Source organism: Aulonocara sp. 'chitande type north' Nkhata Bay, linkage group LG2, assembly GCF_057382095.1.
Source record: "Aulonocara sp. 'chitande type north' Nkhata Bay isolate Kocher_YH1m ecotype deep benthic linkage group LG2, A_spYH_male_GT1.1, whole genome shotgun sequence".
Classification (NCBI taxonomy): domain Eukaryota; kingdom Metazoa; phylum Chordata; class Actinopteri; order Cichliformes; family Cichlidae; genus Aulonocara; species Aulonocara sp. 'chitande type north' Nkhata Bay.
In genome coordinates, this window is record NC_141345.1 from 5,279,701 (window position 1) to 5,290,738 (window position 11,038).

The window sequence follows — 11,038 nt, forward strand, 5'->3', positions numbered from 1 at the left end:
GGTCGGGGCACCGTCCGACTCTGACAGTAACATAATGTAAAATTGTATTATGTTTACAATGTTACAATCCCTACCCTCACCTATGGCCACGAGCTGTGGGTAGTGACCGAAAGAACGAGATCGCGTATACAAGCGGCAGAAATGAGCTTCCTCCGAAGGGTGGCTGGCCTCTCCCTTAGAGATAGGGTGAGAAGTTCGGCCGTCCGGGAGGGGCTCAGAGTAGAGCAGCTGCTGCTCCACATCGAAAGGAGCCAGCTGAGGTGGTTCAGGCATCTGACAAGGATGCCCCCTGGGCGCCTCCTGGGTGAGGTGTTCCAGGCATGTCCCACCGGGAGGAGGCCCCGGGGCAGACCCAGGACACGCTGGAGAGATTATATCTCTCGGCTGGCCTGGGAACGCCTTGGGACGCTTGAGCGGTCAGCAAAAGTCGACTTCCCCCATCACCCACTCATTCACAAAATTTCCCTCGGACCGTGAACAGGTGATATAGCAATCACTATTACTGACACCACGTGACCCAAAGCTACGCCTATCCACAACATTCCGGCCCCTAATTATTACATTTTTACAGTAATAATTACACATCCAACACCATAACTCACAACACACACTTCATCATATCACAGACACCCAGTGAGACAACATAACATACTCAAAAGTCCACCAAAGTTATTTTCTCATGTCTTCTCTTCTTTTCTTCTGTCTGCACATGGTCAGTCAGTCATAGGCCAGAGGTTACCAGCACTTAGCCTAAATATAGTCAGTCTGATGTACATCTCATAACATTAAAGTCAATTCAAAGTTAGTTATGTCACACTGTGTCAAAAATGTCATAGTCATGGGTCAGAGGCCTCCTGAAGAAGGCATATCTTTGTGATGGGTCTGCACACATGGCTGGTTGGGGTCTTAATCCAGACCTGACGCACAAGCCCCCTTTCATCTGGTGCAGCTCCGGTGACTCTCCCAATGAGCCAAGAACCACGAGGTGCAGAATCATCCACTATAAGGACCACATCTCCAGGAACAAAGTTACGTTTAATCCTTCCCCATTTCTGGCGCTCTAATTCTGTGACTGGGACTCTCTTTGCATATCCTCTAGATATAAGATCTGTCATGAAGGCAGTGTAGTCTTTATGAAAGTCTTTATCTCTGATGAACCTTTTCTTCAAACCTAAGGCTCGTTGCTCAATTGCACAGTTGTCAGGCATTCTTATGTCTCGGTCTTTTAGTGGCAGGGCAATGCTGTAGTGCCAATCCCCCAAAGTCACCATCTTGCTGGCCAATTCCAGGAACTTCAAGTCTTCCTTTGACAGCCCCATCTGTTCATCATTGCTGCTCTCAGGAAAATCCATCTTGAACTGCTGTTTCCATAGCTTGTCCAGTGTGACAGCAGAAACTCTGTTGGCGGTAACTGTTGCCAAACATCCTGGCCTTCCACAGCATTCTCGATTAAGTGGCCCATTCACAGTCCAGCCGAGCACAGTCCTAATGGCAAAGGGTCCATCACCTACACTCCGGATGACCTCCAAAGGTTCTAGAGCTCTGGGCATATTCATGCCAATCAAAAGCTCAACATTGGCCTTAATTTCTGGCAAATGAACATGCTTCAAATGTGGCCAGTCAACCAGGTCCTGTTGATTTGAGATGTTACCAATATCTACAGGCATTTTATGCTGAGTGAAGAGGTTAGGCATATCACAGTACATGTCACTGTCCAATCCAGCAACTTCAAGTTCAGGTACAATGAAACTGTCCACCACTTTCTCCTGTCCCATGGTGCGCAGGAGAATCTTTGTCCTCCTCCCAGCAATATTCAGCTTGTCCATAAGACCCGCTGTACAAAAGGATGCTGAACTCCCTTGGTCCAGAAAGGCATACGTTTCCACTATTCTTTGACCTCTCTTTGATTTTACTTTAACTGGCACAATGGCAAGCTTACAGTCCTGTTCACCGGCCCCAGTAAGACCACTAGTCTGGATCGTAACAGGAATGTTATCTGCCTCATTATTAGGTTTGATTTCATGTACAGTGTAGTGTAAGCATTAAAAGATCATAAAAGGAAACACTAACATTTATGTGAAACTAATTGTAATAAAAAAAATGAACAGGTGCTTTATAGATTTAAAAGAAAGAATCTGAAAACAACACTTTTTTGGTCTGAGTGATCAAAGTAGAAAACAGAACTGATGTTCAAGAACAAACCATAGCTGCACTAATATTACACATCTCCATTGTTGTGGTGAACAGACATGTTGCTTTTAAAACCACATGCAGTGTGTGACCGTGACTGTTCACTGAGACCATGAACGCCACTTCGCTGAAGCCTTCGCCTTCTTCTTCTTCTTCTAAATTGGAAGCAGAAGGAGCACGAGCTGCTTTGATCTACTGAAAGGAAAAAGCAGAATATCTGAGTTGAAACCAGTCAGCTGAAACCAGTAAGACAGGAACAAATTCAATGCAGTGTCTCAGGTGGCTTAGCCTGTTACAACTGTTGATACAAGCTAAATACAGTTAACACACAGTGTCAGGGAGCTCCAGTGTGGGAACTAGTGGCTTTAGGTTTGTAGTCATTTAACTTTCATCCCTTCATTCATTTAATTCAGGAGGAAGAAATGTCAGGTGGGTGCAGGCTGGTTACATGCATTTGGTCCCATGCTGTCTTTAACTTGGTTCACTTTATGGCTGGGCTGTATGTGGGCTTATATCATGTTACTTGGGCAGGAGTTCCTGTCCCCTGTTAGACTTAGAAAGTTTCTCCATAAGTAGAGCTTCTAACTCTTCTAGCACATCTGTGGCTGACAGTTTTTTGGTGGCTCTTTTTACCCCACACTGGTTGTGAGTGTGTAAATAGCCCCACTAGTTATTTTGGGTTGCATGTATGTATGTTGCATGTATCTCTATAAACCTGCCTGAGGGCTGCCATTTTTTACATTCAGTTATTTCTTTGTTGAATCTAAATAATGAATGTGTTACAGTTAAACTGACACTGATCAGTGTAAATGGCTCATTGGGACACAGAAACCTTTAAATTAAACCCTATCACCTGATATCGAGTGTCAAACAATATCAAAGCTGTAAAAGCTGTTTACAGTCAGAATTTATAAAACTATGATTGTAAATAAATTCAAACAAGTGAGCTTTTCTCTTTGTGCTGAATATCAACACTGTGATTTCTTAGACTGTAAGCTTTACTTTAGCACAACCAGTTGTAGAAGCTGCCACTCCAAATGTCTTTTGATAACAAGAAAAAAATACCTTTTCAGTCCACGGCCTGAAGTTCTTCTCTGACATCTTCTGCCATCGGCTTTGTCTGCTGGTTTGAAGACAATAAACCACAAAAAGATGATTTAGTCACTTTGTCTGCGTCATGCAGCTCGAATGTGTCGTGTAACGATGTTGAATAGCTGTCGTTATCCCTCTGCTGTGTCAGTAGGATTGTACTGTACAGCATCTCATTGATATGTGAGGAATGCTAATGTAACACGATAACAGACTTGCATCATTAAAACATAAAGGGCAGGAGATATTTAGATATTTTTATATTTATATTACATTTTATAGCTGACGGATATTACTAAATAGATAGAATTTACTAAATAGCTGGATGAACATGAAAAATATGACTATAATAACAAATTACCATGAGAGCCAGTAGAATTAATTCAACTGGACACTCAAAAGACGTCCTTAAATGCTCTTTAAGTGGCGGAACAGATGAACAAACAGTTAATCGCTTACTTGAGATGAAATCTGCTCAGCTACTTTGAAAACAGCTTCTAACTGGTTCATCCTTTAACAGGATGACTGCTCAGGGGTAAGGCCATCATGCAGTCCAGCAACCTTTATGGTTCTGCTTTGATTCACCAGGAACTATTAGGGAAACCTTCCAGCGCCTCCTGTGAAAGACACAGGCATAAACACACAAACATTTATTAACATGTTCCACAGTGTTCCAGTTTGATTTTCTCATCCTGTGGACAACAACGTACATGGATGCAGGTTTATTGTTAACTTTTGTAAGGTTTATTTAGTGAACATATCCAGCTGCAGCTCCACTGTGATCCTGAACTGGATAAGCACTTAAGAAAATGTGTCAATAAATGGACATACATCAACTTACTATATTTATCCAAACAGACGGGACCAATAATGCTTCACTGAGTTAGAGACTTTAATGTCTCTTCTATGTAAGAATGTCTCGTGCTGATATACCTGCAAACTTGACAACAAAGGTTTTTCAGACTGCATGTAGCTCTATGTCAGCTCACACATTTACATTTATGTCACACTTATTTCTGCTTTCCCATTTTATAATTATTACTTACATTTTGATTAGATACCTTGAGTTTGTAAATGATCAGATTACATAATTGGAATAAAATGTATCCAATTCAAGGTTGCGGGAGGATGAAGCCTATCCCAGCTGATACAGGACAAAGACAGGCTGCCAGTTTATCGCAGGGCTAACACAATATGTGTAACAGAAAATCCACTTAAATGTTTGATATTTCTTATAATAATCATAATTATGACTATTATTTAAAGGTTTCTTTATAAATACATTTTGATTTTTTATAACCTCTAAAATATAAACCTGAGCTGTTTCAGATTCTGACCTCTGACCTCACTGCAGCTCCCTCTTGGAAGTATGTCTGCTTCTTGTCCCCAGTGTTGACCACCTGCCCTTGATATCACGTACTGTACCTGAGGAACAAAAAAGGACAAACACTTGCCTTCATTTAAGAAGTACATTCATACAGAGGTAATCTATGGAAACACACTAGTTCAACCTTTGGGAGAAATCAGTTCCTGTGAAACATTTCTGTAAATTAACATCATATGGAGAATGAATGAAATGAGTTCTTCCGGTGACTCAGCAGTCAAACACTGACAAATGAAATCTAGTTAAACTATTGAGCATATTTGCTCTTCTGAAATCTGTGTTAAACAACAACAAACATAAATTAGTAACAAAAATACAGCTGAGTAGATATTACAAACCACCAGCAGCCATAATGCTCAATTTTAATCTTCAAATGTTTCTGAGCCGTCTTCAACCTGCTTTTAACACATTAAAGTCCCACAGTCAATGCAGCCTGACTCAATCCTAGATGTTCAGCACACAGAGGTACCGTTTGAAGTTTAGTGTTAACCTGAGTCACTGATCATTTGCAGTATTACAGAGTCTGGCAGTCTTTGCATGATGTCCACGTCACTATAAGTTTCTAGCTGACTCTCAGGTGTGCCAGCAGGAAAGAGTAATAATAACCTGCATCCTGAGGTTTGTCATGCAGGATTAAATTTACAGTGGCTTTGTTCACACAGCTAGGATTGTATTTTACACTGACCCTGGGTCAGTATAAGTATCATACAGTTTAAACGAAGCACTGAAACTTGCACATATTTATTACAGATGCACTGAAGCTAATCGAGATATTTGCTGTCAACCTGTGGCTGCGATTAATCACTTTACTGAAAACTTTATTAACTAGTAACTTCATCAGTCATGACAGAAGCTAATATTTCTGTGCTAACATCGTTTAACCAGTAACAGCTTTCCTCCAATATAAGCTAACGTTTACACCGTAACTTTAAGCTAGCACCATAAAGACGGTAAAACACGTAATAATATCTACAAATGCATCTTAAAGCTCTTATATTAGCACTCGGTGTATTACTAACATAACCACATTAACATTACTGACACTCGCTGACTTTTAATAGTCATTCTATAAATGCTGTCCGTTTAAATGGTCCTGTACCTGTACACACTGCATATCCACCGGATTCCAGCCAGAGTGGATTCTGGAGTCTTCCACGCTCCTGTTAGTGATCCTCCATCTGGATGGATGAGAACAACCTTCTGAACAATCTAGCAGGTCTCCTTGGGGGGCACGTCTCCCCACCCCCCAAGCGAGGGCCGTGGCACTGAAACTGCCGGCTGAGAGAAGGCTTGAAAAAAAAAGGACATTTATCATTTCTTCTTCAGCCAGCTTTTTTTCTCATCGTTTTTCCAAAGTACACATTAAGCTTCTTCTGCAATAACACACTAATTACACATGGAAACCTACCTACTTCTTTCTTCATTACAAACAATTACACTTTCTGTAAAGTGCTTTCAATAAAACAGAAAAGAAAAGTGTGTTTTGTTTTGTTTTTTTTATTCAAGATCTGTTCACATGTACTTAGCAAAGGTGAGTACACAGCATGAGGAAAGCCAAAAGCAAAGAGAGCGTATGAAGGTAATATTGAAGTAGGCTTCGTTTTGAAGTGGTGAAAGGCAAAGGCATGAGTGTAAGGTAATAAGGGGTAATGAGAGAGATGTAGAGCGGGCGGAGGACTTGGCTCAAGCAGGAAAAAGCAAAAAGGAAATGCGAGTGCGTTTCCCCGCCCCCCGCGCAGGGCCGTGGCAGTGAGTTCGTGGGGGGTTCGAACTGGCGGAGTTCTGTAGCAGAGTCCCCGCCACATGTCATAAGCCAAACGACCGGCCGAGGGAATACTTAAAAAAAAGGACATTTATCTTTTCTTCTTCGGCCACCTTTTTTTCCCATTGTTTTTGCAAACTACACATTAAGCTTCTTCTGCAATAACACACTAATTACACATGCAAACCTACCTACTTCTTTCTTCATTACAAACAATTACACTTTCTGTAAAGTGCTTTCAATAAAACACAAAAGAAAAGTGTGTTTTGTTTTGTTTTTTTTATTCAAGATCTGTTCACATGTACTTAGCAAAGGTGAGTACACAGCGTGTTGGGTCTGGGCCTCTTTGCTTAGGCTGCTGCCCCCGCGACCCGGCCTCGGATAAAGCGGATGAAGATGCATGGATAGATGGACTGATGTTCCAATTGTAACATTATGTTTACAATGTTACAATTTCACATTATGTTAAATTGCAACATAATGTAAAATTGTAACGTTAAGTTTACAATGTTACGATTTTACATCATGTTACAATTTAATATAATGTAAAATCATAACATTAAGTTTACAATGTTACAATTGTAAATATAATTTACCCAATTAATTCTGTCATAACAGAAGTATGACTTCTCTGTGTTATTAATCCGTATTAATATTGTAGGGATATTAATATCCCTACAATATTAAGCATCAGACTTTATCAAATTTTCTAAAAACTTCTTTTGTTGGATAGCGTAGCGCAGCTGGATAGTGTAGTGGTAATACTACACATCTTTGGAGTCGCACGTTCGATTCCCACCAAGTATCCAGTAAGGGTCCTGGCTAGACCCCTCATGCTAACCAAAAATCCCTGGAATGGTGCGGCTATGTCTGCAGTCTCTCCGCTTAAATTTAGAGCTTGCTTGTTTGTTAAATGTATTATTTACTGTTTTTAGTTTACTCCATGACGGGGCTGGATATCGGGCGTCCTGCACCACCCATCCGGTCTGGAGCATAGCGAAACCATTTCTGCACTGTTTGAACGAAGGTAAACTCAGAAACTGCCCCCACCTGCTGAGTCAGGCCATCTAAGACAACAAAAACCCCCAAAAACAAACAAACAAAAAAACAGTAAAAAAGAGGGGTTCAATTAGAGTTCAAATATGAATAACCTCTCGCCAAAAGTCTTTAACAGCTAGAAAGCTGGCAAACTACTAAGCTGATCAACATGAAAGGCACAAGGTGGAAATCAGCAAACTGCTGCCTCACTTTGTTCACCTGTGCTCTATATTTCATGGTCCGGTTGGCTGCAGGACCAAACATTTGGCCTTACACCTTATTTCTTTATGTTTTGCTTCCAAGGTGCAAGACTTGTAGGTAACTTTTTACACTGACATGACCTCAGCAATAGTTTCCAATCTTTCAACTTCCTTGGGCTTTGGCTGCTTTTTTACTCATTTTCAGTCCAGTCCTTCTACCTGACCATTTTCAGAGAACTCTAAGGAGCTTGGGGGAAAAAAGCAACCGGACTTCTTTAACTTTTTTGAAGACGTTTCGCTTCTCATCCCAGAAGCTTTTTCAGTTCACTGAAGCCTCATAAGAAAGTGACACAATGACATTTAGATAATAAAACTCGCCAAAAATGCACCTTAAGAGCACTGTCTCTTTAAATACCCTCTTTTGCTTGGTCTGCTCCTTATTTTTTCTCATTTTTTCTTACTTTGGAGGACCAGCAGAGCGAGGGCCGCTAACCTGTGGACATTGATGGAAGGTGACGTTGTGTCTGGAAGGCGGGTCCACATAAGAACTCAGATATAATATTTATATTTTTGTTCTAACCTGTTGAGTCCCTGGCAGCAGCCAATGGCAAGGTTGTGCCAGCCAGCAGGATGCTGCTGAAGGGCGGGGCTGGAGTCTGAAAGTAAGAGCTCGTTTAGACTCTATTCTGTGAACAGGCTTGCTCCCACGAATATGTGAATTCATCTGTAAAAGAGTTTAACTCTAATGCACCTGCTCCTCCTGCTCCCTGCTGCAGGGCGGCCTGTTGGACTACGAATGCCAGTGCGGAGCTAAGAAGATCAAAGAGGAGCTGTTGTTCTTGAACCTGCCAAAGTGAGTAACCTCAAATCGGTCCCCAAAGGCCTCAAACCACCACAGTTCAGTCGGTGTCAGTTTTGTTCATGTCATGTCCTCCTTGCGTCTTCCTTTGAGCCTCTCCTCTTTGTCTCATCTCTTTCAGTGTGCTGATCCTCCATCTGAAGTGGTTTACGTTCACTCCATCATTCACCGTGGAGAAGAAGAACAGCCCCATTGTTCTGACACAGCAGCTGGTGATCAGCCAGGACACAGCCTTTACTGAAGAGGTAAGGGAAAAGGCACACCGTTCATTTCAAGTATGGATGGAGCCCATTTCTAAGCTAACGGGTGGTGCCGCTGCCCTCTCCCAGTAAACTGCTCGCTATTTGTTGGTCAGCGTGATCAGTCGTTTGGGCTCCTCAGCTTACAGCGGTGAGTGGGTGCTTTCAGACACATGTGCTGAATGCAGGTCAGCTTTGAAAGTTTATGAGACGTTAATAAGTGCGCCTTCTCCTCTCAGGACATTACGTCTGTGACGGCGTTCACCAGATGAGCGGAAGAGACGACGTCACAGACAGCCGGCTCACGTACGATGACGAGTTGGTCTGCCAGACCACGTGTGAGTCTGTGTGTGAGCAGCGGCAGAGAACAGCTTACCTGCTATTCTATAAAAGACAGGTGACGTCTCCCAGCAAACAGTCAGCATGTCTGTGCAAATATTCAGTGTAACTTGTAGAAAAACCCTCACACTCAGTTTATTTGTGTTTTTCTTTTTCTATTTCTTACTTTCTTTGCCGCACTAGAAAGGCAGCAGAGTCGGGACTCAGATCTGCAGCAACACCTTCATTGTTATTGTTATTATTGTTGTTAGTACTCTTGTTGTTATGATTGATATTGTTACTGTTATGATCAGTTTTATTATTATTATTATCATTATTAATTTTTTAATACATTTGTTTATCTTTATTATTATTAGTAGTAATGTTGTTGTTTATGTTGTTATTGTTATTATTATTACTGGTATTTTTGACATTATTATTATTATTTTGTTGTTATTGTCATTATTAGTAGAAGTAGTATTAGTTATATCATTTTTATATCAGCCTGGAGTGAACAACATGAAAGCATGGATCCATCCTCCCTCACATTCACAATTCAGGCTGCTGGTGTAATTGTGCGCGGGATATTTTCCTGGTACACTTTGGGACCTTTAAATGCTACAGTCTGAGTATTGTTATGACCACAGTGTACCCTCTTCTGATGGCTGAAAGTAAAAGGGGGTCCAGTACCGGTTCCGGTACCAGGCCTACTGACAATCTAACATAATGTAAAATGGTAACATCGTAAACATAATGTTACAATTTAGCATAATGTAAATGGTAACATTGTAAACATAATGTTACCATTTAACATAATGTAAATGGTAACATTGTAAACAGAATGTTACCATTTAACATAATGTTAAATGGTAACATTGTAAACAGAATGTTACCATTTAACATAATGTAAAATGGTAACATTGTAAACAGAATGTTACCATTTAACATAATGTTAAATGGTAACATTGTAAACAGAATGTTACCATTTAACACAATGTAAAATGGTAACATTGTAAACAGAATGTTACCATTTAACACAAGGTAAAATGGTAACATTGTAAACAGAATGTTACCATTTAACACAATGTAAAATGGTAACATTGTAAACAGAATGTTACCATTTAACACAAGGTAAAATGGTAACATTGTTAACAGAATGTTACCATTTAACATAATGTTAAATGGTAACATTGTAAACAGAATGTTACCATTTAACACAATGTAAAATGGTAACATTGTAAACAGAATGTTACCATTTAACACAAGGTAAAATGGTAACATTGTTAACAGAATGTTACCATTTAACATAATGTAAAATGGTAACATTGTAAACAGAATGTTACCATTTAACACAATGTAAAATGGTAACATTGTAAACAGAATGTTACCATTTAACATAATGTAAAATGGTAACATTGTCACGGACCCGGTGCCGGGGACTCGGGGTTCGTGAACAGTGTGGACCTTTATTGTTATTAGTGTATTGGATGTACGTTTGCTGCACTGTGCTCTTGTGTTCCATGCTGGTGTGTGTGTGTGTGTGTGTGTGTGTGTGTGTGTGTGTGTGTGTGTGTGTGTGTGTGAGGCTGGAGGATGAAGGACAGCCACCTGCAGGCCTGATGGGTGTGGCCCTGCCAGCTGCTGGTCACGCCTAGCTTACCACACACCTGCTTCTGATCAGGATCGTCGGGGGAGCTACTTAACAGAGCGATGGAGCTTCCTCCGGCGCAGGATCGTTGAGTTAGACTCCATGAGGACAGCGGAACACAGGACTGCAAGACACACGGGGTGTGTGAAGGCACAGGGGCAGAGAGCACGGGATACCAGCACTTGGGAGAAGACACGTCACGGGAGTCGAGGGAGCACTTTTGGAGATTTAATGTGTGGTGTACAATTACCTCACTGTAAATAAACCCACTGTTCATTCCATTAAGTCTGCGTTTTGGGTCCTTTCTCCTA

At 41.0% G+C, this 11,038-nt stretch overlaps 1 long non-coding RNA gene across 1 annotated transcript; it reads right to left on the reverse strand.

Annotated features, from left to right (window-relative positions):
• Positions 1 to 2,840: 2,840 nt before the first annotated feature.
• LOC147337332 (uncharacterized) lies at positions 2,841 to 5,947 on the reverse strand. The gene is made up of 4 exons (XR_015130748.1): positions 5,763 to 5,947; positions 4,617 to 4,704; positions 3,739 to 3,896; positions 2,841 to 3,313 (listed from the first exon to the last, which is right to left on the reverse strand). It is a non-coding gene; the product is annotated as an uncharacterized LOC147337332 (long non-coding RNA).
• Positions 5,948 to 11,038: the final 5,091 nt, after the last annotated feature.